General features: G+C 32.8%; 1 long non-coding RNA gene across 1 annotated transcript in view; it reads left to right on the top strand.

Annotated features, from left to right (window-relative positions):
- The first annotated feature begins 2,233 nt into the window (after positions 1-2,233).
- The window catches only part of LOC104873756, a 70,325-nt gene continuing 61,992 nt past the window's right edge, over positions 2,234-10,566 (top strand). The window contains exon 1 of the long non-coding RNA XR_783582.1: positions 2,234-2,392. This is a non-coding gene — a long non-coding RNA (uncharacterized LOC104873756). The remainder of the gene's footprint in view (positions 2,393-10,566) is intronic.

The raw sequence follows: 10,566 nt of genomic DNA, 5'->3' as shown, positions 1-10,566 counted from the left end.
AAAAACTGTAAAATTTAATGTTAAATGCAAGACAATTTTAGTAGCATAAATAAAACACTGAATGCAGGACAAATTAAACTGAAGTAAAAGTTATGGGTCATGATTACATTAGGATTGATTACAGGAAGATAAAATTAAACACAATTTTGAATAAATAGGAATTTGTTAATTAGATACTATGGAAAACTACATGCTACTCAGGGAAAAACATGAAAAAGGTCCCAATATGTGCAGTAGTTTAGTGTGCTGATGAAATATCAGTTTACTGTTGTAGCATAGAATTTTGAGATGTTGGAGAGACTAATAAGGTATCTTACTAAAAGAGTTAAAGGCATCATATTAAATGCACGACATTTATGGGAGCAAAAATCACAATAGCTAGATCTTTTTGTTTGTTTGTTTTTTTGTTTGGTTTTTTTTTTGAGATAGGGTCTCACTATGTAGTTGAGACTCATCTACTCTCCCAGCTAATAGCTAGATCATGAAAGTGACTCATATGTCCATCAACAGATGAATGGTATTGATAAAGGAAGATAAAGAAAATGGAGTGTTTTTACATGATGTCATACCACTCTGCCATAAAAGAATCATTTGTGTCATTTGTAGAAAAATGGATGCACTTTCAAACCATAATATTAAGTGAAATAAATGAGACACATAAGCTTAAATATCACATGATTTCCTTTATATAAGAAACTCAAAATATAAATAAAGAGCAAAACAAAACAGTTAAAAGAAGTAGGGAGATAGATTGTTTTTGCAAATTGGAAGGGACCAAGAGATGGTGGAAGGGGAAGATGCTAAAAAAATTATGATGTGTTATGTACGTGTACCAATTCCCATCAAGAAATGTGATCATTATGAACTGTAAACATGTATTAATAAAATTCAAACAACTGAAAAAATTACTCCATCCATCCTTATATTTCACTGTCCTTTCATCATTGTATTGAGTATCATGATAGGAAACTTATACTTGTCCTCAGATCTAAAGGAGACTTTCTTTAGTTCTGTCAACACTGGCTACTATGTCACTTTTGGATTAAAAAGAATAAAGATGGAAGAAAAGAATACCAATTATGAGTCACCCAAAGCTTAATCCTGAATTACAAAATATATCCATTACTAAACTGCAAAACAAAATACCTAGTATATCACTGTAGAGTACCATATGGATTATATCATACTACTTTATTGTAGTATAGCTAGATAATATATACACTCCTTTTACACCAAATCTGACTCTAAATAGCATATACTAAACTCCATATACTCTATACACTATATGAATGATGTCCAGAGTATCATATCTATTCCATTTCTATAAAACATATTTTGTATTCAATTTTCTATGTAATATGTCATATTATAAAGCAACATACATTAAAGGGTATATTCTGCAGTATAAATTTACACACACACACACACACACACACATATATGTGTGTCATGCATGCAGAAAGGTATGTCTGGAAACCTCTTTTCCACAATAAAATAAACAAAGATCTTTCATTTGTAGATTTTAAAATATATTCCTTGTATTTAATTATGGATAATTTTCCAATGAATATGCATTATTTTTATACCAAGTAATTTCTTAAATATAAAGTCCAGTATACAAATCTAGTTAGAGTTTGAGGATCCTAAGGTCCGACCACTGTATGTGGAGGATGTATATACAATTTCACAGGCATTTTGGAGGGAAAAATAGCAATGTGTGAGGTGCTATGAAATTTGGGCAATAGAAGACTAAGAGTTTGGGTCAATTTCCAAGGTTTCTTCTTTGGAAGAACAGATTATAATGAGGTGGTGTTCAAGGCAGATGGAATGGCAGATGGGGATGAAGAACAAATTTGAGGGATCAGGAAACATATCCAATTAAGTATGTAGCCTTTAAGGTCAAAGGAAAGCTTCAAATTAGAAATTAGAAAGTTTGAAATTTAAGGAACCATGAAAATATATTAATTTGCATGATTTTCATTAATGATACTATAATATTCATTCTGTTATTGTATATAGTCTATTGTTTTAATTGTATTAAGTATAGTAATTTTAAGAGGTTATGGACTAAATTATGTACCCCTACAATTTATATCTGAAGCCTCACCCTGCATGTGAATCTGTTTGGATTCATAGAGGGCCTCTATGAATGTATTGAAGGTAAAATGAGGTCACAAAGGTGGCCTCTACTTAGATAGGGCTGGTGTCTGTATAGCAAGAGAAACAAAGAGGCACAAGAGATTTCTTGTTCTACACAAACACACAGAGAAAAGATGATGTGAATTTGCAGTGAGAAGATAGACAATGGTAAACCAGAAAAACAGTCCTCATCAGAAGCCAACCAATGTAGCACCTTGGCCTGGACCTTCCAGCCTTTCTACCCTCCAGAAGAGTAAGGAATCACTTTTCTGTTGTCTAAACTCCTTCATCTATGGTATTCTGTAATGGAAGACAGAGCTAACACACTAGGATATGTGTAAGAAATGATATTCTATACCTAGTCCCCTAGATACACCATGAATCTTTTCTATACACAGGCTTAAATCTTCACTTATTTTCCCAAAGCAGAGACTGAAGCAGAGTGATTATCTAATATGGTCAGCAGTGAGGAGTAGCGTGAGAATCCTAATCTAAACAGTATGATGCCATCATTGACCAGAATTATTTCTTTAGCCAACCAAGTAGGGTGATCAAAATTGGAAGGGAGGGCAGTTTGGAAATTGCCTTTAGAACACACAGAGCTTCTGTATGGTTAAATTTACTTACATAAAAAAAATAACTACGCACTTCAAATTTTAATTAATTCATATATAAGTAATAAGCATATAAATAAAGGCTATAATGTTCCTTGACACAAAACAAGATCGGATAAAAATAAGTGCTCAATGGGACACCATAGTATGAAAAAGATAATCAGAAAGAAAATAATGAGATGAAAACTCAGTTGATACGTGGGCTGCATCTAATTCAATAGATATGCAAGGAATGGAAAGATAGGAATAGATAAAGAAAGGAACTATAGAACTGTAAGAAGTGATAACCTTTCCAGGTAGAAAAAGGAAAAATTTTTGTTCCTTTGACTACCAAACAAATTAGGCAGACACACAAGTATATATTGGTGAATTTCTTCTAGTTTTGGCTTTGAACAGACTTACATGACTTTAATCCCATTCTGATTCAATTTTGCTGCTGCCAGAAGATGAGGCAAGACAAGAATAAATTATATTGGATGAATCTAAGTTATCAGTGTGACATGGAAGATCTCTGTAACAACTCTGGCTTTATGACATCAGACAGTAAGAGAAGAACTGTACTGGGCTATTTATGTAGATATTGTGTTTCTCTACTGTCCTTTTTTGTATTGCAAGTACAGTAGTTTTCACTTCTCCAAACTGGGAATAGTTCCAGAAGAATTCATCTGGATAACATTTGCCCATTACCCTCCCTAGAAAAGAATTAGTCAGCAAAAGCCCTATTCATAAAAATAAACTCCATCCATTTCTACTTGAATGTCACATCACGTCTTTATGTGGAAAAAGTGTGGAGTGAGTCATTTTTTTACTCGACATAAAGAATGCTTTTCTATGATTAATGGATTCCCCCTCCCTCTCCAATATGTAAGTAGACACCTTCTGATTATATACCTGAGGGAGCTCAAAGGCTGCAGACATGGGAAAAGGGATCAGATGGGATATTCCTGTACTGAACTGAATCCTTTCTGAAAATGGGTAATGAGGAAGGTACAGATTTCAAGATAAATGCATGCTTTTTAAGCCATTGACAAAAAAGAGGATATTTTGAACATTAAGGCAAAAATTTGTATTTCTGAATCAGGTGAAGGTTTTAAGAACCAAAACATTTTATTAAGAATCTGTAGGTTGCAGGTCCCAGGCTATCAGTCTGGTGTTTTCCTTCAGAGGATCTTAATACCCAGAAGTAAAGAGTTAATCTTAACAGAATAATATAGTTTTAATCAGCCCATAAGGTTGATAAATTGAGTTGATTGGAACCACATCATTAGACAGTGGATTTTGGCAGATTTTTTAATAGTCACCAAGGGTGCCAGAGATTTATGGCCTATGCAGTTTATTATTTTCTTTTGGTTCAATGATCATTTTAATGTCTTGTAATATACAGTATACCTTGTGTACTGTGGAATTTGCTCAATGACAAAAGATTTTAACATACTACAAGTCCAGATCATTATATTTCATCTAAAGTACACAGTAATTCATTATTCATTTTTTCAAGCTCTTTAGGAAAAAGAGGTATTTTATTGGAGATATTAAATGCAGTTCCAGTTGTTCTTCTAAGGCCATGTATAAAGGAAGCTCATCATAAAGTCATATCACTGATTAGAAGATTGCATCACCTTTAGAAAAAATAGAATTGACAAAGACAACAACAGCAACAAAGCAAAACACTTTACAAGATTAACATCTTAGGCTGTTCGTGTTGTCATTAGTGCCATGCTTGGTATTGATACATAGCTGATTCTTTCGACAATTTTGCATAACTTCAAAAAATACAGATATTTATATACCAGAAAGAGGCAGATAAATTTTGCTTGTGCATTCATCTGTTTATTATTTATTCCATCAAGTAGTCTGTGTTTTTGTATATATATCCACTCATATAATATATATATAATTATATTTCTGTGATTAAAATTCCACTCTGCCACTGTAATCATGTGCAATCATGATATACATATAGTGAGTAAAAAAGTGGGCTATCTCTGTAAGGTACCTGTAAATACCTATTGGTTGACTACTTGAATGGAAATAGGGTTTCTAAAGGTAATGGACACAATAAAAATACATAAATCTATAAAAATCCATCTATCATACCAGTATGTAGATCTTATATAAAAGATAGATTCCAGAATTAAATGAGATCTCAAGTGTGAAAGTGCCTGGATAAAAATATAAAATAAGAACCACGTCACTATTTTTTTTTTTGTATGGGGGCTCAAACTCAGGTCCGTGTGCTCACCAGGCAGACAGAAGCACCACTGAGCTAAACTCGCAACCCAATGTCACTTTCTATGTGCCAAACACCTTAATGATCACTGTTTGCATGATGTAGTTTATCCTCACAATAGTTGCATGAGGCAGGCCTTGTTTCCCAATTTTAGATTAAAAGATTGAGGGTTTAAAAGGTTAAATAACTTGTGTAAGATAACATAATTATCAGCATAACATCCAAGATTCAATTCTAGGTGTGCTGACACCAGGACAGAAATATTTAGAGTTGCATTATTTTTCTTCAAGAGTGACAAAAACACCATCAAATTTCAAATGCACTTTTTCCTATTTGTGGTGTCCTGTTGATGCTCAAAAGGTTTCAGATTTTGGAGCACTTTGTATATTGGATTTTTTAATTTGGTTCACTGAACCTGTATTATATATAGTCTTTAAGGTTCTTTCTAGGCTCTAAAACCTCCCATGGCCTAATGACATGGTCTTTTACTCTAGCGTCTCAAAGAATGAACGGAAAGTTTCTCTCCCAATGCCTCACAGAATAATGAGTACTTTCTTTTTCTGCATGAGAGATAAGTAAGGAATTTACTGCTACAATTACTTTCATAGAATTTAAGGCATTTGCACAAATACATATGATTTAACAAAAACAAACAAAAATCTAACTTTCTGTCAATCTCTATTTAACAAAGGAACTGGCATTTTTATTTCAAAATGTCTTGTGAAGATGGCTCATTGGCTACATAAATATAGATGCACATATCTGAAATTCAAATGTCTGATTTCAAATAACTAGTCATAGGCCAAAAATGTTGGCAAGATCACTCACAGATGTTTCACAGAAATGGAAAGAGAGGTCAACATACTGTAAATACATGTAGTCGCTTGATGCTTCTCTGGTCAATTTCCTCCTCAGCAGAATACATTTAGTGTAATAAATGTTTCATCTGGGAAGCTTTCCAGATTCATCATTAGAATAAAAAAATAGGCACAGTTTTTCTTAGTGGATCTATTTTCCATCACAGCATCAGTCACAACTCAGGGGCATGCTGAAATGTGTTGGGTGAGTATAAAAGGGTCAGAAGAGAAATGAGAATGTAAAAGAAAGAGAAATAAAAACTAAGAGAGAGGCCTGTATTTTACAGAGAAAATTCTTCATTTGTGGAATAAATTTGAGCTCTGTGCCTCCTTTTCATCAAACAGGTTATGACACAATATAAAAGGAGTAATTTTTTTCTTGTAATACCTTTTTGGGGGGCACAAACCAAAGTGATCTTCCTTTTCTAAATTTCTATGATATTTGTCAACTTTTCTGTATTGTTTTGTTAGTTACTTTTTTTCAGCTTTAATTGTGTTTATTGGTACATTTTAGGGATACAGTACAGTTACATACATTGTTGGGATCTTGTACCTCTACACGACGTCTTACTTTTTATCAGACTCTAAAGTCATTCAAACCAGGAAATGTTTTATACTCTTTAGATTTCTCATTGTCTTAGTCTGGTCAGAAAGTTAAACAAAATACCACAGATGAGGTGGCTAAAGTATTAGAGATTTTTCTCACAGTTCTGGAGACTAGAAATCCATGACCAGACACCACTGTGGTAGATTCTAAGAGCTCCCTCCCTGCTTGTGAATGGCTGACCTTCTCACCCTGCACTTACACAATCTTCTTTATGTGCACTTGAGAGGTAAAAATCTTGCTGGTAAAAATCTTCTTAAGAGTGCACTAAAGCCTAAGTGTCCCAGTATGTCCTTTTATAAACATTTTTATACCTTTTGTGCATTTATGTATGCCTAGTTGTTATGTGTGCCTAGTTATGTCTAACTGTATGAAACAAATTCTCTTAAAATGGAAAAACAACTTTAAATAATCACAGGTTAAGTCAGAAAAATAAAAATTGTTCTTGGGCCAGGGACTTAGCTCAGTGCCACCACACCTGCCTTGCAAGTGCAAGATCCTGAGTTTGATCCGCACTACCACACACACAAAAAAATTATCTTCAGTATTTCGAGTAGAAATGTACTTGATTCAGGGACATACCCTAAGAAGAGTTGAAAGAGCAATATCAAAGGAAAACCCATCCATCAGCTTTTAGCTCCTAATGCAAACAATCAGGAAGTTGCAATTTTCCTCAAAAAAATCAAGAAGTGTAGGAAATTAACCAAGGTCACAGTCACCTCTACCCCCAACACCAAGATGAAGATGGGTAAGAGGATAGCAGGATAGTGTTTGGTGAGGCCATGGCATGACTCTCAGTCTAAGTCCAGGGCAAGGCTAACCATAAGAAGAAGGAATGGCTTCTCCAAATCTTTTTTTTTTTTAAGAATTCCTTTCTCTCCCTCCCCACCTCCCTCTCTTCCCCTTTCTTTCTTTCTTTCTTCTCTTTATTTTTTTCTTTCTTTCCTTCTTTCTCTCTCTCTGTTTTGACAGAACCTAAACTGTAACTAAAACCCTACCAGCAAGGGAGACTAGCAAAATTTTACAAATTCTGCAATACAAAAGTGAAATTCCACAAGAGAATGAAACATTTGCTGAATGTAATTTCCAGCTCAATGAAAAATATGAATGATGCCAGCATCAGGAAATAAGAAAATTATTGAGTTTTCCCTTTACCCATGATATGAATGTTGCCAGAAATATTTAGATTATATTTATAAGATAATGTATAAGATACATATAATAACATATTATATATATAATATAAAATATATGTGACATATAAAATATATGCCACATTTAGATTTGGAATGTCATCCAAAAACCCATATGCTAAAAATTTGGTCTCTAGCCATGACACTATTGGGAGACGGAGTAAATGTTAAGAGGCAGCATTCAGTAGGAGGTCTTTAGATCACTGTGGGTCTCAAAGCATATAGTGAGACCTGTGTCTCTTTCTTTTCTATTTTTGCAACCTGGCTATGAAGTGATTGGTTTTGCTCCTTCACATGCTTCTTCCATAACATGCTTGCTATCTCCCAATCATAGTCCTAAAAGCAATGGTCTACTTGATCATAAAGTGGAACCTCCAAAACTGTAGGCCAAAATAAAAATCTTTTGTCCTTTAAATTGATTATTACAGGTGTTTGTTGTAGTCACAGAAGTTGACAAATATTCTAATATTATTACATACGAAAACATTCTATTTCAATTAGATTTCAACTTATCAAAAATTTGTTTTAAGTATGAGTGTATATGCACTATTATTATGGCTTTCACATTCAGTTGTATATTGAGATTTTCACAAACAATAATAGAAATATATTTTGGCTTAGAAGATGTTTATCACTTTGCAGGCAGAACAAGAAAAAAAGGCTGTAAGAGGCTTTTGGAGGAGGCTTATTTCAGGTGCAATTTACACAATGCAAGCTCTGAGCCAGCACTTTGCAGAACTTGTTTTAATGTGGTCAATATTTGGAAAGCTTTGTTGAAGTTTTTAAATGAATAATAAAAGGGAGAAAAGACTACATTCATTGGAAGCAATAGTTGTTATTCCTGATGTGTAAAATTATTTTTAATAAGACATAAATAGAATAGTCCAATCAATAGTAAATAGAATGTGACAAGAAAAGAAACATATTTTTAGCCAGGAAATGCCAGTGGATGACATATACATTATAATGCCAAATATTTGTAAAAAGTAAATATAAAATATTATATAGCTATACAGTTAAATAATAGAGGAGATGTGTTTATAGTATACATCACATTTTCTAAAATTTGTGTCAATAATTAAATGTCTGTACAATTATTATTGAAAGTTACTAAAATTATCACAATAATATGTGTGAACCTATGTTTATAGTGGCACAGTTTGTGATAGCTAAAACTTGGAAACAGCCCATTTACCCATCAGTTGGAGACTGGATAAAGAAGATGTGGTTTTTCTATAAAATGGAATACTACTCAGCCACAAAGAATGAGACATTAGATTCATTCATAGGAAAATGGATACATATTGAAGATATACTCCTAAGTGAAATAAATAAGTCACACATGTGTAAATACTGAATAGTTTCTCTGGTGTGAAAAACTATAATAATACATAAGATCCTAATGATATAGTTGACAATGTGAAATAGGAAGAAAAAGGCTAAAGATGTGTGGAAAGTGGGAAGGGTAGGGGAAAGGTAACAAGGGAAAAGAAAAAAATATGAGAAAATGGAAAAAGTGTTTGTAAATGGGGAGGGGAGGAGGGGTGAATGGAGGGCAGGGACAAAGGGGAAAATGAGAACAAAGACCTGTCAGGTAAGGGTACAAGATCCCAATAATGAATGTAACTGTACTGTATGCCTAAAATGTACCAATAAACTCAATGAAAAAAAAGAAGTTATAAAAAGATATAGTTCAACCATTAAAATGTTCATTCATGAAAGGAGAAAAATATGTACCCTTCAATAGAATAAATGCCCTGGTGAAAATAAACATAGGAACATAGAAGATTGAAATGGTATAATTGATAGTGTGAAATAGGAAGAAAACGTCTGAAGGAGAAGGGCAGTGGGAAGGGGAGGGGAAAGGAAATAAGGGAAAAGAAAAAATATGAAGAAAAGAAAAAATGGAAACAAAGTTTTTATAAATAAGGATGAATGAGGTGAAGGGAGGACAGGGGAATGGGGAAAAATAAGAACTAAGATACATCATGCAAAGGTAAAAGATCCCAATGATGAATGTATCTGTATTGTTTAACTTAAATGTACCAATAAACTTGATGAAAAAAATAAATTTTCTAGAACAAGTATGCAGAGCTATTACTATACGTAATTATCCAGTGTGTTCAAAAAATTATTATAGCATGCTATAGAAAGATCAATGCACTTAATTAATAAAAGCTTTGAAATATGAAGAGAGTTTTCAAATATGAAGAACTTTAAAATCTATTAGACTGGGTATGACCATTACAACCTTTAAAACTAAACAGATTTTTTTCCAGGTTTATCATGACAAAGACTTTTTTTTCTGTTTTTACATAAGCTTTTGCATAGGCTGTTTTAACAAGCTTACAAATTCTGTTAACTTGGTTGGTATTGTTATACAGATATAAGATAGCAAATATATAATTTAAAACTAAGCACATTTCATTGAGCCTTTCCAAATAAAACATTTTAGCAATGAATGAGAAAAGTTTTTAAAAAGAAACAAATGCTGTAAAAGATTATTTTGAATTCAAATTATGGAATAATTCTATCATCATGTTATTTATCAACAAAAACAATATCAGTATAGTCTTAAGAAATTTAGAAAAAATTACTAGCTTATTTTAAAAAATTCGAAATAAAGAACTTCATAGAATTTTGATACTAAGAAATGTGATTAAAGAAGATAAAAAAAAATCTAAGGAAATTTTGAGGAAAAATGTAGTACTATTTAAAAACATACCATGGTTTGGTAAGTAAAATCTATGATATTTTTTTGCATTTATCTATTTGAAAAGCACTTTAAAATCTTTAATAGACATTAAACCCAAGGATAAAATAAACAATTTAGAACCAGACCAGGCCGGGGATTTAGCTCAGTGGTACCTCGACTGCCTCGCAAGCGCAAGGACCCAAGTTTGATCCCTGGTTAAAAAAAAAAAAAAAA

Source organism: Fukomys damarensis, unplaced genomic scaffold, assembly GCF_012274545.1.
Source record: "Fukomys damarensis isolate Sample0158 unplaced genomic scaffold, DMR_v1.0_HiC HiC_scaffold_5, whole genome shotgun sequence".
NCBI classification, from domain to species: domain Eukaryota; kingdom Metazoa; phylum Chordata; class Mammalia; order Rodentia; family Bathyergidae; genus Fukomys; species Fukomys damarensis.
The sequence above is the reverse complement of the archived record's forward strand: the minus strand, read 5'-3'. Positions and strand labels throughout refer to the sequence as shown.